Genomic DNA, 11,620 nt, shown 5'->3' on the forward strand with positions numbered 1-11,620 from the left:
AGCTCTTGCTCTCTTCCTCTGTTGTGTGGGGACACAGCAAAAATGTCGCTGTCTATACAAATGCCTCACCAGAAACTGAATCAGCTGCACACTGATCTTGGACTCCTCAGCCTCTAGAACTGTGCAAAAATAAATAAATGTCTGTTGGTTAAGCAACTTGTCTAGGGCATTTTATTAGGGCAGCATGAGAAGAATCATACATATTTTGGTCTTTAGAAGAAGATGCTACTGTAACAATTAAAATTGTGGAAGTGGATTTGTAAATGGGTAGAGGCTGGAAGCATTTTTAGGTACATGCTAAAAATACAGATGCTAAAGGCAATTCTGGTGAGATCTCAGATGAGGAGCATGGTATCGGAAACTGAAAGAAAGGCAATCCTTGTAATAAAGCAGAAAGTGATTTGACTTAACTGTGTTCTAGTGTTTTATGGAAGGTAGGACTTGAAAGCAATGAAATTGGATTTTTTAGCTGAGGATATTTGTAAGCACAGTTTTGAAAGAGTGACTCGGTTCCTCCTGAATACTTATCAAAAAATGCAAAGGGAGAGAGATGATTTGAAGAGGGAATTATTACACAGAAAGAAACCAGAATTTGAAGATTTGGAAATTTTTCAGCTTATTCAAATTGCAAAAACTGAGAAAGCTTTGCTCTGAAGAGAACATAGAGTGTAGCAGAACAACCATTTGGCAGAGATTATCACGAGTGCAACTCATTTACATAATCTGGCATCTCAGCAGAAGTCTAGAATAGAGTTGGGATTACAAAAGGAGAGACACTGCCACCATGAACATAAGGAAACAGAAAAAGCAGGATGGAATGAAGGAAGGCTGTTAGACTTCTTGGATTATACAAGATGGGACCGTAGAGCTATTTGCTTGTGAATGTGCTTTATCCTTAAAGCAAGGGGAGGAATGATCATTAAGGCAATTCAGAGATCATTAGGGATACTGCCTCAGTTGCATTAGGCCCAATGGCTGGCATACCCCAGGGGTGGGACCCCAATCAGCAGAACCCTGTGGACAGGACCTTTGCAGAGAACTGAAGGGGCAGGACCTCAGCAAAGCAGGAGAGGTGATGCTGCCACCCCAGTGGCACTTGGGCAATTGTGGGCAAATCTGAAGGGGTAGTCTGGAAGGATGGAGACTAGAGGAAGAGTTACAGTTCAAGCCCCAAACCAGTTTGCCAGCAAGATTCCTTCTTGCTTGGTGGAGATCTGAATCAAACCAAAGCAGATTATTCTGGAGCCTTAAGATCTAATGGAGTTTATCCAAAGGACACAAAAGTGCTGATTTGAAGGGGCACACACACCACAATGCTTATAGCAACACTATCAACAATAGCCAAATTATGCAAAGAGCCTAAATGTCCATTGACCGATGAGTGGATAAAGATGTGGTATACACACACACATAATGGAATATTATTCAGCCATCAAAAAGAATAAAATCTTGTCATTTGCAACAACGTGGATGGAATTAGAGTGTTTTATGCTAAAAGAAATAAGTCAGAGAAAGATAAATATCATATGATTTTACTCAAATGTGTAATTTAAGAAACAAAACATATGAACATAGGGGAAGGCAAGGAAAAATGTGATAAGACCAAAACAGAGAGGGAGGCAAACATAAGAGATTCTATAGTAAAGGGAAAAAACTGAGGGCTGCTGGAGAGGAAGTGGGTGGGGGATGGGCTAAATGGGTGACAGGTATTATGGAGGGCACTTGCTAGGATGAGCACTGGGTGAAACCAATGCTACACTTTATGTTAACTAACTTTAATTTAAATAAAATAAAAACATAAAGATCTAATGGTATTTTCATTACTAGATTCTAGACCTGCTTGGGACACACAATCTCTTTCTTCCTTCTGATTTCTCCCTTTTCAAATGGGAATCTTTATTTTATGCCTGTCCTGACTGTATTTTGGAGGCACATAATATTTTTGTTTTCATAGGTTCACAGCTAGAGTGGAAATTTACCTCAATGTCTCACCCATACCTGATTTAGATTATATTCATATGAGACTGGACTTTGTTGATGCTAGAATGAGACCTCTGGAGCTGTTGGGATGGAATGAAAGTATTCTGTATGCAGTAAGAATCTGACTTTGGGGGACTAAGGGTAGAATGCTACAGACTGAATTGTGTCTCCCCAAAATTCATATGCTGAAGCCTTAACCTCCAATGTGACTGCCTTTGGCGATAGGACCTATCAGGAGGCAATTAAGATTAAATGAGGCCATAGGGTGGGGCCCTGATCAAATAGATACCAGAGAACTCACTTTCTCTCTTTCAGTCATATAAAGACACAGCAAGAAAAGAGTTATCTGCAAACCAGGACAAGAACCTTACTAGAAACTCCATCTGCCGGCACCTTGATCTTGGACGACTCAGCTTTCAGAACTATGGGAAATAAATCTCTGTTATTTTAGCCATCCAGTCTGTGGTATTTTGTTATGGCAGTCTAAGCAGGCTAATACACATAACACACATAATAGCACAGCTCCACCTTGTATGTACTTACCACCCCTGCCTATGTAAATCTCATATAGCATACATGCTTGTATTTAAAGCCAGAAAGTGAGATTTCTGTTATTATTTCTTGGGTAAATGTTAGTTTTCTTCTAAAATCCTTAGTGTTTTATTTATTTATTTATTTATTTATTTATTTATTTATTTATTTATAAGATATTTATTTATTCATGAAAGACAGACAGAGAGAGAGAGAGAGAGAGAGAGAGGCAGAGGGAGAAGCAGACTCCCAAGAAGCAGGGAGCCCAACGCAGTACTCGATCCCAGGACCCTGGGATCATGACCTTAGCCAAAGGCAGACGCTTAACCATCTGAGCCTCCCAGGCACCCAAACCTTAGTGTTTTAAATTCCCAGTCTAAATTTCTCTTGAGGTAACATTTTATATATGTTATGAGATAGAGATCATGTTTCTATTTCTTTTTTAAGTTAGTTATCAGATTGACTCAACATCATTTATTGAGAAAACTATCTTTAATATTCTGAAGTGCCATAGTTGTTATGAATCAAATACCCTTGTGTGGGGGTCTATTTCTGAACTCTCTATTCAATTTTCTATGATTGCACCAATATCCACTGTGTTAATTACAGTAGCCTTGAAATACATTTTGATATCTGGTAAAAGTAGTTCTTCCAACTTTGTCTCCCTCCTTCAAGGTTACCTGATTATATTTGGTTATTAGCATTTGCATATGCATTTCAGATTGACCCTTTCAAGTTATACACAAACACACACAAGCATTTTGACTGAGTTTCTAACTAATCCATAGATCAAATTTCTAAATATTAACCTTCTTAAAATATTGACTCTCCCGTTCCTTTATCATGGAATATCTCTCTGTTTAGGACTTCCTAAATTTCTCTCAATCATAGTTTGATTTCTATGTACATATCTTTGGATTTATTCCTAGAATATTTAAAATATCCCTATTCTCTTTTAATTTTATGAATTCTTAAATTTCATTTACTACTGTTCATTATAGAAATGTAAAGATATACTTGATTTTTGTATACTGACGTTTTATCCAGTGGCTTTGCTACCTTCATTAATTTGAATAGTTCAAATAGTTCAACTTTTATACTGTCCTGTTAATAACTCATTTCCAATTAAAATACATTTTATTTCTGTACTTGCCTCATTATATTAGCTAGGACCTGAGTAAATATATAAATAAATAATATAAATATAAATAAATATAAATGCTGGTTGATGGCATTGTGGCCTTGTTCTTGGTTTTAGAGGGAAAGCCTTGTACATTTAAACACTAAATATGACATTTATCTACTCAAATAAGTTACTTTCTATTCTTAGTGTCCTAAGAATTTTATCATAAATTATATTGTTTTTAACAGAAAAATATGGACTTGGGGGGAGTTTATTTTTCTCCTTTAATGTACTAATGCAGTTATTTGCACTAACCGATTTTTAAATCATTCTTAGAAACATCTTTATTACAGATGTTCTTAAATATTTCTGTGCATTACAGAATGGATATAAGTTTCATTCACTGATATAATACTGTTCTAAAATGCAGTTTGCATTTAGCATTCCTTGAAACATATTTACTGCAAGTGTTCTCAAACATTTCTCTACATGTTTTTCAGACTTGGTGTCACTTACATTTACTAATACAACAGGGTTCTAAACACAGCATGCCAATTGTGTTGTTAGAAATGTCTTAATTACAACAGCTCTTAGCACTAATCTACATGCATTACAGAATGAGCATAAGTTCCATGCAGTAATATAACGCTGTTCTCAAAGCAGCTTACATGCAGCATTTTAGAAACATCTTGATTACAGCTGTTCTTGAAAAGTTCTCTCCATGCTTTACAGAACAGCAGTGCATTTCTTTCACTGATATAACACTATTTTAAATGCAGCCTGCAGTTCGTATTCTGAGAAACATCTGCATGTGTACGCCAATCAGCTCTTTTTTTTTTATTGAGATACACTTAACATATACCATTACATTAATTTCCAGTGAATAACATACTGCTTCAATATTTGTTTATGTTGCAAAACGATCACCATGATAAGTCTAGTTAGCATCCATCAACACACATAGTTATATTTTTTCTTATTATGAGAACTTTTAAGATATACTCTCTCATCAACTTTTAGAATCTACTCTCTTATCAACTTTCAAATATACAATACAATATTGCAATATTATTAACTATGACCACCACATTGTATATTACATCCCCAGAACTTATTTATTTTATAACTGGGAGCTTGTACCTTTGACCACCTTCACCCACTTTGCCCACTGCCCACCCCCTGCCTCTAGCAACCACCAACCTGCTCTCTGTATCTACGAACTTTTGAAAATTGACTTTCAAATATAGTTATCTTGGATCATGAGAATTAACCCTTCTTTGCTGTTATATATTATCGTTTTATAGATCATTGGACTTCATTTTTAATTTTCTATTAATTTGAATCAAAGTTTATGAGCAACAGGGGTCTGTAATGTTTCTTCTTACATATTTAATTGGATTTATTGTGAATATATCTGGGCCTGGAGTTTTCTAAGAGGGCTTTTAATTACATGACTTTACTTTTATAAGCTGTAAACTTCTAGGAAGTTTACCATTTCAACTACATTGTCATACTTAATGATCGAAAGTTGTTCATGATATCTTTTTATAATCTCCTTAAGGTATATATGAACAGTAAGAATATCACTGTTTTTCATTCTTGATATTGGTTAGTTGAGTAATTCCCCCACTTTTTTTTTGTTTTGTTTTCAGTGAAGCACACCAGAGGTTTAGCCACATTAATTTTTTTTTTTTTTTAGATTTTATTTATTTGACAGAGAGAGAGAGCAAAAGCAGGGGGAGCGGCAGGCAGAGGGAGTGGGAGAAACAGACTCTGATGAACAGGGAGCCTGATGCGGGTCTTGATCCCAAAACCCTGGAATTATGACTGACCCAAAGGTAGAGGCTTAACTGACTGAGTCACCCAGGTGCCCCCACATTACTAATCCTATTAAAGAATCAACTTCTGGTTATTGTTGTTATATGTTTGTTTTATTAATTTCTGTTCTCATTTTTGTTATTTTCTTCATCTATATTTTTTTTGGTTAAATTTGCTGTCATTTTATTGCAATTACCCAAAGAGAGTGATTGTATCAGAAATAACCAGACTTGTTCATTTTCCAGTATATTCCTTTTAAGGTATACAATTCCCTCTAAGGAGCATTGATTTCCATGAAGCAAAAACAAATTTTTACATAGGCACCTTCATTAGTAATCAAATCATAGTATGTTCTGATTTACTTTGTGATTTTTTTCTTTGAATTTTGGGTTATTTGGAAATATAATTATTAATATCTCAGTATAGAAATGATTTTCTAGTTATATTTTATTATTGATTTCTGGTTCAAATTTATTCTGGAGTCAGGAAATATATTCTGAATTATTTCAATCCTTTAAAATAATTGAGGCATCCTTTAGACCCAGTATGTTGTTAATTGTCATAAATGCCTGGTGTGTAATTTTCACAGGCTAAATTTGATGGATATAGTGTGTTTGTAAACATCTATTTGGTCAGTATATTAACTGTGTATTAAAATCTCTAAAACCTTGCAAGTTTTTCCCCTTTCAGCTTATTAGTCAATCACATCCCTGCTCCCTAGTGGCCAGAAATATTAATGTGCTTTCTTATGTGGTATGCGGGAGACAAATGACACTGTCTGGTCAGTTAGTTATGATTGTTCACAATTCTCTTTAAAACTGCTTAAATGTTTTGGAGGAGGAGAGGAACAGAGTAAAAAACATGGGAAATAATGAGTATTTTTTATTTTTATAAATATTTTATATTTTAAAAAATAAAAAGCACTCCTCCAAGAAGCCAAAAGTTAGATGAATTCTGTCGTTTTATCCCTATGCCACAGTGTATATCCACAGCATAGTGATTATGTCCTCTTCCTAAAATGGATGGAGGCAATAGGACTCCAACATTACTATGTCATGTTCTCCCCCCATCTCTTTTTGTTGCCTTTTTAAAAATTATTTTGAAACTTCTGGAAATGAAGCCTCTTCTCTCCTTATTGATGTATTTAAGGCTATAAATTTTGCCTCTAAGCATAGTTTTAAGTGCATCCTAAATATTTTAGTGTGCCATAATTTCATTATTGTTCAAGAGAAAATATTTTCTAATTTTCTTTGTGATTTCTTTCATAAGTCATGGGTTATTTAAGTTATGTAATGTTCTGTCTTGGGTTTGGTCCCTCAAACACTTAACCACATTAGCTATTTCCTAAGTACTTTAAGAACTTACTACATGTATTTGTCCCATTCCTATTATTGTTGTAGTTGGAAAGATTAGCCTTATATAAGCTAATCTGGCTAGAAATTGAAGTTTAAGTATGTTTTAGATCTAGCATGTTACCCATGCTAAAGTATGCACATACCTGAATTCTTGGTACTTGTATAAAGCATCCAAAAATTTCTTGAAATTTTCAGTGTTTGATTATGATATAGATAATTCAGTGTGATTTTATCATCATAGCAATTTTATGATAGCATAATTGAGTTGCTTGAGGAGCATTTACACCTTTTTTAATATCAGTATTGAAATATGGAATTAAAAAGGCATTTTTGATTAACTTTCTTGTTATCCATTTCTTCATTCATGATGACTAGACATGGATTTCTCAAAACAGCCCACCCAGTCCCAGGATGAGCTAACAGAATCCTGTTCTACTCAGAATCCCATGACAATTATAAGTGATGAGGAGAAAAAAATATTGCACAAAGGTACCTAAAACTGAACTTTCAAAAAATATTTTTTTCTTAAATTTCATCTACCTTTAAAGCTTGACTTTTTTTCAGTTTATTGAAGTATAATTGATATAAAAAATACTGCACATAATTATTGTATAAAATTTGGTGATGCCTCTGTAAATTTCAAAATAAAAGTCAGTTTGCTGGGCACCTGGGTGGTTCAGATGGTTAAGCGTCTGCCTTCAGCTCAGGTCATGATCCCAGAGTCCTGGGATCAGGTACCACATGGGGCTCCCTGCTCCTTGGGAGCCTGCTTCTCCCTCTGCCCACCTCCCCCGTCTGTCTCATGAATAAATAAATAAAATCTTTAAAAAATAAATAAAAAATAAAAATAAAAGTCAGTTTGCCTATCAGTATGAGAAAATAAGTATTCATTCACTAACATCTCATGTGCCCAAACTTCAAGGATCCTATAGACATACTACTGCTGTATCCAGATAGCAGAAAACATATTGACATGGTTAGAGCCTTTAACTGCAGGATTCTTTAATTTTTTAAAAATTTAAAATCAATTAATTAATATATAATGTGTTATTAGTTTCAGAGGTAGAGTTCAGTAATTCATCAGTTGCATATAACACCCAGTGCTCATTCCAAGTGCCCTCCTTAGCACCCATGATCCAGTTATCCCATCCCCCCACCTACCTCCCCTTCTGCAACCATCAGTTTATTTCCTAGAGTTAAGACTCTCTTATGACTTGTCTCCCTCTCTGATTTCTTTGATTTTAAAGTCAAAAGACATTTATGGAGATCTCAAAGACTGTCCCTTGTAATAGGTACTGCTCCAATCATTTTATAAGAATTATCTCCTTTAATACAACAAACCTGTGAGCTAATCGCTTAGATTATTATTGCTGTTATTGTCACTTGCCAAATGAGGTAAAAAAAAAAAAAGGTGAATTATTTGCCAAAGATGAATCCCTCAGAAAGTTGTGTATTCCAGATTTGAACCCTTGATGCCTGATTCTAGACCCTTGTTTTAATTCCCATCTCCACAGTAGTACCTAAATGTTGGACCTGAAGCAGGTGTGTTTGCTGAAGGAAATTAATTTGAGACAATTATGTGTCTTTTAAACATGGACATATCCGGTACATGGGGCTGAGCCCAGCAGGCCTGAGCTACTTGGAATAAAAGTATGTGGGGCCTCATGAATTTTTTCTATCCATCCCTACAGTCCATTTCTGAACAAGTCTCCTGTGTCAGGGGCTTTTGTTATGCTGCTTAGACTGTGCCTCAGCCCTGCAGTGCCAGAAACCACCTCCCCCCTTGTCATTCTGTGACCCAAGTGCTTAGTGCAGCCTGCTCAAGTGGAGCCATTGTTTTCATTCATTCCACTTGGACATCCAAATCCTGACCAGTGAGGAGCTCCTGCACTGCCCTGAAGACTGCTGTGTGCTCAGGTCCCAGTCCTGAGTTCTTGAGTGGGTTTTTGAAAAAAACAGCACTCAGCTGAGCCAAATACTAGAGACATGATCAGATATGTATTCTCAGAGACTGTATGAAAACAGCAGTGCTTAAAAATTAAAAAATAAATAAATAAATAAATAAAAATTAAAAGAAAAAAAAACAGGACAAAACAGGACTATGGCAGAGAAAATTCTCTGAGAATAGATATGTGACCCAGATGGGAAGTATTTGCTTATTCTTTCTACATGCATGGCCCCATTTCCAGTTATTCAGTCTCATATATTTAAAATCATGCAATTTTAGTTTCTAATAGCATATATGAAATACTTTCACTCTAAAACTGGAAGGTACAGTTCACTACGAGGTGGTAGGACATGAACAGAATTAGGAGCCACACAGGTGGGGGCCTGAAATCAGCTGCCCCATGCCAGCTGCATAGGCTTGGACAGGTTAGAAAATCTCTGTTCCCTCCTGGGTGAGGAGATGGTATGGTCAAATACTACTTACAACTTCACTGTCCAAGATAGTAGCTACTAGCCCTATACAGCTATTTAAATTAAATTTAAAATTAAATTCAGTCCCTCAGTCATTCTAGCCACATTTCAAGTACTCAAGAGCCACATGGGGCTTGGGGCGCCTGGCTGGCTCTGTCAGTTCAGCAGCGGACTCTTGATTTAGCTCAGGTCATGATCCCAGGGTCATGAGATTGAGCCCCACAGTGAAGCCTGCTTAAGATTCTTTTTCATCCTCTCTCTCTGCCCTTCCCCCCATCTCTGGTGTGCTCCCCCTCTCTCTGGGGAAAAAAAAAAGAAAAAGAAAACAAAAAAGAACCACATGGGGCTAATAGCTATCAAACTAGAATACTGGACTGAACATGCACAAAATCATCACAGAACATTCTACTGGACAGGGCTGGCCTATAAAAAGTGGATCGAATATAAATTAAACACAGTGCTGGGAACATATTACCATTTAATAAATAATAGTTGGATATTCAAGATTCTTATGTTTGTGAATCTGTAAAAAGCCTGATATATAAATCCACTCTTTATGCTCTAAGTTTTTTTTTTTTTTCCCTATGAAAATCTTTGGGGCTGTCAAAGGAATATCCATCAACCAATGCATTTAGGAGAGGAAAGAGAATGCAAGTTAGGCTTGGGGAGAACTGGCATCCCCAATACAAAACTCAGTAACCATACAAAAGAAAAAAATTCAAAATCACCGTGATTTCCTACATTCATGGTGGAAAACAGCAATATTCTCATAATTATCAAATAAGAAAAAGTTTACCTTTCGAAAATATTGGTCTTAGCTTCTACTGCATGAGCAGAGGATCCCCTGATTTCTTTAAATCTTCCTAAATAAAACATGATTTTAATTTCTACAACTTTAGTTTGATTTCTGTGGTCATTAACTTTTTATTTTATAAATGTTATGAATTTTAAATGTTTAAGTGTCATTTAATTGAAATGGAAATACAACTGTTTGGCATATTGTACTTCTATGCAATGTCCTTGCTAAGTGTGCTTATTAAATCTAATGGGTTATCAATAATTTTTTTCTAAATTTTTAGCTGTTTCCTATTAATAATTCTTTTATAATTATAACATCTTTTATTTCTTTGTTTGCCTTATGGTACTGGCTAGGACTGAAAACAATACAGAACTTTTTGCTTATTGATTTCAGATAAAAAGCTTTAAAATATTTTATTTAGGGAATTATTTTTAATTACAGATTTAATTTATGTAACAGTCCAGTATTTGTTTCTTTTTTCTGCTCCTGCTATTTTTAATAATAGTTGTGGCTCTAGAAATAAGACCATTTTGTATAAATGTTCACACTTAATGGCTAAACCTTGTTTCTGATAGCCTCTCATGATTTTTCATGTCTGTTATTAATGTAGTGATACCACTTTTCAAATTTCTGATATTATTTGAGGCTTCTTCATTTTTCTTAATAAATTTAGCCAGAAATTTAGGTCTCAATAATCCGTTTAAAGATTACACTTGATTCATTACCCTTACTTCATGTTTTTTTTTTTGTTTTTATTAGTTGCTTCAGTCTGATTTCTGTGCTACTATTCAAACTTTCTCCCATTTTAAAAATTAGGTTATAAATTCCAAGAAACTCGTTTTGGCAAACAAAATCCAGTAATACATAAAATGATAAAAGATCATAACACAGAAAGATTTATTCCTGGGGGGGGAAATGGCAAATTAAATATTTGAAAATCTATCAGTGCAAGTAATCACATTAAGAGGATAAAGGGGAAAATAAAAAAAAAAAGATCATTTCTCAATGCAGAAAACGACATGATAAAATTCATTATACGTCCATGATAAGTACTCTTAGCAAAGGAGGCATTTTTTTTTTTTTTACTCATCTACTGAAATATATTTGCAAAACAACAAAGAGCTCACAGAGGAAATTAAAAAGCACCACTTGTGAGCAGAATGATAGAGGACACATTATGAAAGGCTTGCCTGTCACAATACCGGTCAAACCTCCATGAAAGACAGGGAACAAAGGGCCACCATGAGTTAAGCGAGCAAGAGAAAATAAAGACCAGGGTCACACAGGGGACAGTAGCTTATTATGCTGCATCAGGATTGTATGAGATCGGCAGCTTCTGCACAGTGGGGAGAATTGGAAATCACTATAAACTAAGACATCTGAAAGCGCTAAAGTGGCCTCATATCAAAAGCACTCGCTACTAAAGCCTTGACTGCAAAGATCATTTCCCAAGTAAGCTTGCAAGAATTTCCAGAATAAAGACCAAAAGAAATCATGTCTTGTCAACAAAAAGCTTTCTACAGTGACAGCCATAAGGCTAGGAAGCAACACACACACACACACACACACACACACACACACACACACACACACACA

Source organism: Callorhinus ursinus, unplaced genomic scaffold, assembly GCF_003265705.2.
Source record: "Callorhinus ursinus isolate GAN/ISIS: 27379988/994484 unplaced genomic scaffold, GSC_fseal_2.0 scaffold47, whole genome shotgun sequence".
Lineage (NCBI taxonomy): Eukaryota > Metazoa > Chordata > Mammalia > Carnivora > Otariidae > Callorhinus > Callorhinus ursinus.